This window comes from Lygodium microphyllum, unplaced genomic scaffold, assembly GCF_053477565.2.
Source record: "Lygodium microphyllum isolate KBCC unplaced genomic scaffold, Lygodium_microphyllum_v1.1.10 scaffold_962, whole genome shotgun sequence".
Taxonomy (NCBI): Eukaryota; Viridiplantae; Streptophyta; class Polypodiopsida; order Schizaeales; family Lygodiaceae; genus Lygodium; species Lygodium microphyllum.
Window position 1 is genome coordinate 1 of NW_028230379.1, and position 7,302 is coordinate 7,302.

General features: G+C 40.8%; 1 pseudogene; it reads left to right on the forward strand.

The window, feature by feature from the left end:
• Nucleotides 1-4,425: 4,425 nt before the first annotated feature.
• LOC148007963 (uncharacterized) lies at nt 4,426-5,382 on the forward strand (annotated as a pseudogene).
• The last annotated feature ends 1,920 nt before the right edge of the window (nt 5,383-7,302 follow it).

Below are 7,302 nucleotides of genomic sequence, written 5' to 3' on the forward strand. Positions count from 1 at the left end.
AGGTGACCCCACCATCATCTCCATCCATGCTGTCACACACACACATGCTCTCTCTCTCTTCCCCCATAGTGGTTTTAACCTCTGCCTATATGTCATAATATCATGCTACACACTCTCTCTCTCTCTCTCTCTCTTCTCTCTCTTCTTTTTCTCTCTCTCTCTCTCTCTCTCTCTCTCTCTCTCTCTCTCTCTCTCTCTCTCTCTCTCTCTCTCTCTCTCTCTCTCTCTCTCTCTCTCTCTCTCTCTCTCTCTCTCTCTCTCTCTCTCTCTCTCTCTCTCTCTCTCTCTCTCTCTCTCTCTCTCTTTAGTTTGGAACCAATACTCGTACTCATTGTGCATATTTGAGCCTAGTGGAGTCCATTGATGTGCATGAATATGTTGTATATACATATATATCTATGCACAAACATATATTAAACTATATATACATGTATGCATATATATCTAGATATTTACATACATACACACACGTACACAAACACATTCACACACATACACACATAGATTATTGTTTTGTGGTAGAAACTAAATCAAGATGAAAATGGCATGATGAAAAGATGGGGAGAGAGAGAGAGAGAGAGAGAGAGAGAGAGAGAGAGAGAGTGTGTGTGTGTGTGTGTGTGTGTGTGTGCGTGTGTGTGTGTGTGTGAGAGAGAGAGAGAGAGAGAGAGAGTGAGTGAGTGAGTGAGTGTGAGTAAGTGAGTGAGTGAGTGCGTGTGAGTGAGTGAGTGAGAGTGAGTGAGTGAGTGAGTGAGTGAGTGAGTGAGTGAGTGAGTGTGTGTGTGTGTGTGTGTGTGCACATGCACGCATGCTTGTTATTAGTATTTTGAGAAGGCTAGAGTCAAGGAATTTAAAGAAGGTTAAAGGAAATTAGTCAAAGAGCATATGTCAGAATTATTTTTTGAAGTGTAATTGTAGGCACTTGTGGAATGTCATGGGCACATCGTTATTTTTTATTATGTTATTTTGTGAGAGCTAGGCTCACTTCCGTGCACATTGTATTATCTCCCATAGTTGTATTTGATGCACTCGCAACTATTGTGTGACTTGCGCACATGAAAATGTAATTGCAATAGTCTAGACTAGGTCTCCTTAGGTTAAGTGCGAAGCATGTAACAAGGAAGGACCAATCAAGAGCCCACAAAGTGGATAGGGGTGGTAGCAAGATAAGGGTCTCCACTTTGGAGCCTTTTTTTTTTCTCCCAAACCTATTTTTTAGCTACTTTTTAACCATAAAATGGCCAATCTCACCTAGATCCACAAAGAATTTGAAGATAATGTCTTTTGACCAAACATTTGTTATACCAAGGGTCACATGATGGTATGGTTTGATCGGAATTTTATATACAACTTCTCTTTAATTCTCATGGTAGACTTATGTATCTATTGTAGTGTCTTGAAATTGGCCCAAATGACATGCACACATTCTAAATGACTTAACATGATTTATTGGTATTTTTAAAATAAAATTGTTACTTTTTAATTAATTATAATTTTGTGGGAAATTTTTCTTAGCCTAAATGACCACTTTGCTTGTATAGCCAATAACTCTATGCAATGAGCATAGTTTTTTATGTTAATTATATGTGCCAGTAGGTATCAATTGTGTCCTTGTGGGACACAAACCTAATCGAATTTTTAACGGTTGGATTTTGAGATATTCATCCTCCAAAATTAATGTTATAGTCTTAGAGAGGGTGAACAAATATTATATTTAAATATTAAAAATATTAAATTATCTGCAAATTACATGAGACTCAATGAGAACATAGTCTTTGTGATGCTCTACTCATAGAAAAAAATTTGAGTCAATTTGGATAGAGGAAGGTTGATTTACACCCCCAATAAGGAGAATTACCCATTTCGGGGTTGAAGCCTTATTTTCATAGCCCAGTTCTAGGCTTGGTGGTAGGCTTGGGGATGACGTGTAGTCCACCTCATGAGCTCCACCTCTCCCCTTGCCTTAGGTGGCTCTTGCCACATCATCCTAAAGATTGTGCCACGTCAGCAAATCCCACCTCATCACACCAACTTGGCATGCCACATCATCCAGTTGCCATGTCAACATGGTGATGTGTCATCCTTGTCATCCATGCCATATCATCACATGCTAACTCACCTTGCCACCTCACCATCTAATGCTAAGTCATTAATGAGATGGCATCCATGTCACCCTAGCCACGTCATCATGGGCCTTGTCATCATTTTGTCATGTGCTCAAAAAACCTAGTCAATATGGTGACATGGCAGTGACATGGAAAAAGAGTACGATATGTCCTCAGGCCACATAGACATGCCATGCATGGCAAGCCACCATCTCATATATGCATGCATGCCACATGGCATGAATGGAAGGTGGCCATGCATGTATTTTGGCCATGTAGCCATGTATGCATGTTGGATGGCCATGCATCCATGCATGCATGCATGCATGATAGCATGCAAAATACCCAAGCATGCATGCATAGTGGCCATTTAGTATATACATATTAGCATAAGGTGGCCGTGCATCCTATTAGCTTGGTTATTAATATCATCAATCATGCTTCATTATCCTAAGGTCTATCTTTGTATTATCATATGAGGATAAATGTAAATTATCCTCATACGATAAAGGTCCACCAATGGTGTAGTAATTCAATATGGATATTTTATCTAGATTTTACCTTTATATCTAGATTTGAATGGATTGTCAACCAATGGCAATGTAGCAAAATCTTAGAGTTTGGATAGGATCAAGTTGTTTTATTGTGTATAAAATGCCATTGTGTCAATGTGCTCTATCACTGAGTGTTAGGGACTCTCCATTCCCCACACTATCTTTGAAATTCACAATCTAAGACCAATTTAGAAACTTTGGCTCAAATTCAGAATTTTGGCACCATTCTCCTTTGTCACATGGCATGTCCTTCATGAAATGACAAAATCAATTTTCACGGTTACCACAAGAAAGGTTTCTAATGAACGTTGGCATCTTTGAAGCTTACAATTCGGGCGCAAGAGATTGCAATTTCTAGAACAACTCAAGCTTGAGATCTACCATCCTAGACTATCGTATCTCTACACTGTGGGGAGTTTGACATGCACTATCATGGATATACACATTGAGTATTTGTATCCTTGAGATAGTAGAACATGATGGGAAGATTGAGGTTGTTTTGATGTACCCTTATAATATGAAAACAAAAAATAAGATTGAGGCTTAGTAACATGCATCTCTAAGTCTATGTCTCCAAAATCATTTTCATTAGGCTCACACTTGAAACTCACTTTTTAGGTTTATGACATCCAAAATCATCACTATAAGGCTCACAACTAAGGAGCATTTTAGATGAATACTTAGCAACACCAAATTCCACATTCATAATCCTTGAGCTCAATGTTCGGGGCTCATTTTTAAAGGCCTATGTTTGTGAGTGTCAAAATGTCAAAAGGCTCAATCTTGAGGCTGACTTTCTAGGTTGAGCTTCGACGTTTTAGAATTGTCAGCTTCATCGCTCAATTTTGAAATTAAGTCTTTCAAAGCCTCTTGTGCTTTTGATTCACTTGTCGGTAGATGTGACCTTTGCCGTCAGTTTTGAAAATCGAAGCTAACGCCCCCTGGCAACTTCCCTCCTCTTCTTTGCTCACCGCATAGCCGCCCATGCGCACATTCGCATTCCAAGCTCCATTCCATGATATCCTGAAGTGGCCGTGATGATGAAGAGGCCGCCGTTGTCTCTGCTGTGGTGCTTGACATACTCCCGCTGCTGTAGTCCCCGCCTTCCGTCCCTTCCTCTAGCACGCCTCCCTTAGCATGCGTCTTCAACAAACGTTATGACATTGGCCCTGATGATGCGGCCGCCTTGGCTGCTATGGTGATAAAAGGATATGATACAATCACCTATCTTTCCTCCAGCCACCCTTCATCGGCTGCTTCTGTCAAAAGAGGTATTTGACCTACATAGTTCTCAAGGTCCAAGAGTTCAACCAGATCGTTGTTTATGATTATCACTGTGATATTAATTGTACCTTGCCTACACTCCATGATCTCTTAACAACCCTTCTATATCTTGACGGAGATTAGAAGCTCTAGGATTCTGGCACTGATCTTTGTGTTATTGGTGTATTAAACAAATACATACTTTTATGTACTTACGTAATAACCAATGATTAAAAAATAATAATTGAACAGACGCAATGGCCGAGAGGTCATCGCCTTGTATAATCGAATCAACACAATGAAAAAACATAACTGTTCATTCCTGATGTTCGTACTCCTGCGTACCATCTCTCTCTCTCTCTATATATATATACACAGTTCTGTATGTAGTTGTCTACATGGTATCACTCCTTGATGACTACTAACTCTTTGGCGTTTTAGTGCTCTCACGCTTCCTGCTGCAGGCGCTGCTTCCTGATCTGATTCGGACTCTTCAAGAAGCCATGGCTGCGGCATCATCATCTTCATCCCTATCGAAGTTTTATCAAACCGAAAAGCTGCAAGGTAGCAATTATCTTCCATGGAGCTTGCGTATAAAGATGCTCCTTGAAAAAGCTGGTAATTGGGGCGTTACTGATGGTCTCTCTATGATCTTGCCCTTCCACTTGAAGGTCACTTTTTAAAATATGGCCTTCAAATTATGTGTGCAATAAATATTACCTTTCAAGATCTAAACCTTGTGCAAATAAGCTTTTTAAGTAAAATCACTTAACAATGATAAAATTCTAATTCAATTTATACTATACATATTTGATTTAATCAACTCTATTATGAATCATTGATATAGCCTTAGTAACTAGGCATTGGGCAATTAGATTAATAAATTTATTTATAATACAATATACTAAATTTTAAAGAAAAAAAGTGCCCTTCGAACACAATGCTACAAAAATTTTGCCCTTCTCCAAGAAAGGCAAATTTCTTATTTTGCCTTTCAAATGCATTGCTTGCAATATTTTGGGATTCTCCAGCAGGTCAATAATGGCCCAGAAGGGCTATGCAACCTTCAAAAATGAACCTTGCCAAGTGCCCACTGATGCTGAGAAAGCTTCTTGGAAGAAGAAAGATTTGGAAGCCCAAACTGAAATCATCTTGCATCTTGGTGATCGTCAACTACAGCTCGTTCGGACGTTAGAAACCGCTCAAGAAATGTGGGACCTCTTGAAACTCAGTATCAACTAACCAATGTTGTTTCATGTGTCCTCCTTCACAAGCAACTAAACGAGATTCAGATGATGAATCACCCTACAACTGAAGCATTCCTCGAAGCTTGGCAATTTGCAAACGACAACCTACTAATTGCAGGCCTACACCTCCCAGAGGAGGTTCAAGTAAACATACTTCTTGCAGCTTTACTTGATACATGGCAATCATTTGTCTCACAACATTCTAACACCTAATTTAAAACTCACAAATTTGTTGGCTAACACAAGATAGGAAGATCAAATCCGCAATGGGGGAAGAACTCCCCCCGCCTCCTCAACCACCTCTCCCACTATACCTTTAGCCATGCTTGCTAGTGGTTCTCGTCCACTCTCTCAATTTCGCCCTAGACAATTTAACTCCCGCCAATCTCAATTTCTTTCCCAACCTAATTCACCTTTATGACCCTTCTCCTCTAGACAATCACGCCAGCCATTCATGCACTTCTCTTCAACTCGCTTTCGTAATAATCAAGGTGCTTTTGCCTCCACTCACACTGTCCCTATCTGTAACTTCTGTCATCGTAGAGGTCATACTGAGCGCCAATGCCACACAAAGAGGTGTCAAATTGTCCCTTCCAACTCTGGCATGAATGCAAACTTAGCCTATGGGGTTGATGACTTGAGTGATGAAGTAACCACTATGCATCTCTATGCTGCCATTGCTACCTCCAACTCTCATGTTGATGATTGGTATCTTGATACTGGAGCTATGCATCATATGATGGGAACCCAATCTTGGCTCCATGATTGACACCCTGTATCCTCTTCATTTGAGGTTTGACTTGGTGATGACTCTCTCTACAAAGTTGCTAATAAAGGATCTCTACACTTGCGCTACCCAATGGCACCACTACTATAGTCCCTGACATTTATTATGTCCTTGGCCTAATAAAGAACCTTCTCTTGGTTGATGAGCTAACCAAACATGGCACTAGTGTGGAATTCCAATACAATTACTGTGTCATCAAGACACCTGGTACTTCTGGTGTTCCTACCCACTTAATCTGTTCTAAACAAGGCAAGTTGTACCCTCTTGGACTTGAGGTGATACACCCCAGCATGGAGCTTTATTCTGCCCATGGCTCGAATGACGAGGAGACCTTATTGTGGCATTACTACTTGGGACATCCTCATGTCCAAGTGATGCATACTATCAAAACTCATAGGATGGCTACAGGATTTACACCTAACTTGTGCCGCATTTCCTTATGCAAAGCGTGTATCTTTGGCAAGATGACACGCACCAAATTCCCTCGGTCCAAGAGCAAAACCAAAGATCTCTTAGAGTTGATCCACTCAGACCTTTGTGTCCCAATGCCTATTGTCTCTCTTACAGGTTCCTCTTACATACTCACCTTTATTAATGATTGGTCCAAGTACATGGTGTTGTACTTTCTCAAGCACAAATCTGAGGTGCTTACTCATTTTCAGCACTACAAGACATTTGTGGAGCGCCAATTGAACAATCCCTTCATTGCCTCCGCCATGGATAATGGTGGTGAGTGTATTTCCAATGCCTTCAAGGCATATTGCAATCAAGAGGGCATTTTACATCAGCTCACAGTTCCCTACTCTCCCCAACAAAATGGGGTGGCTGAAAGAAAAAAATCGCACCTTGTTCAATGCTATGCGTGCCATGCTTCTTACTGCTAGTGTCTCCCAATCCTTTTGGGAAGAAGCTGCTGCTACAGCTTGCTATGTACAAAATCGGCTCCCTACATGCACTCTTCCAAATAAAACTCCCTATGAACTATGGACTGGTGAGAAACCAAACATCTCTCGTTTACGCATCTTTGGGTCACCTTGCTACACTCGTATTCCAACAGATAATCGCGACAAACTCTCATCTCATGCTAAGCGTGGCATTCTCGTTGGTTATGGTGATCGATTTGGTATCAAAGGATATCGTGTCTACCATCCTACAACTCATATCTTCTCCTTTAGTCCTGACCTCTGCTTTCAAGAGCATTTGCTAATTGTGACCCCTTCCACTACTGACCCTTCATCAAGCTCCACTCCTCTAAAGTTTCCTCCATCATCCACCACTACCATGGATCCTGGTCCTTCTTCAGGAGTCCTTGAGATGTCCACTATACCTGTACCAGATGTACTTGC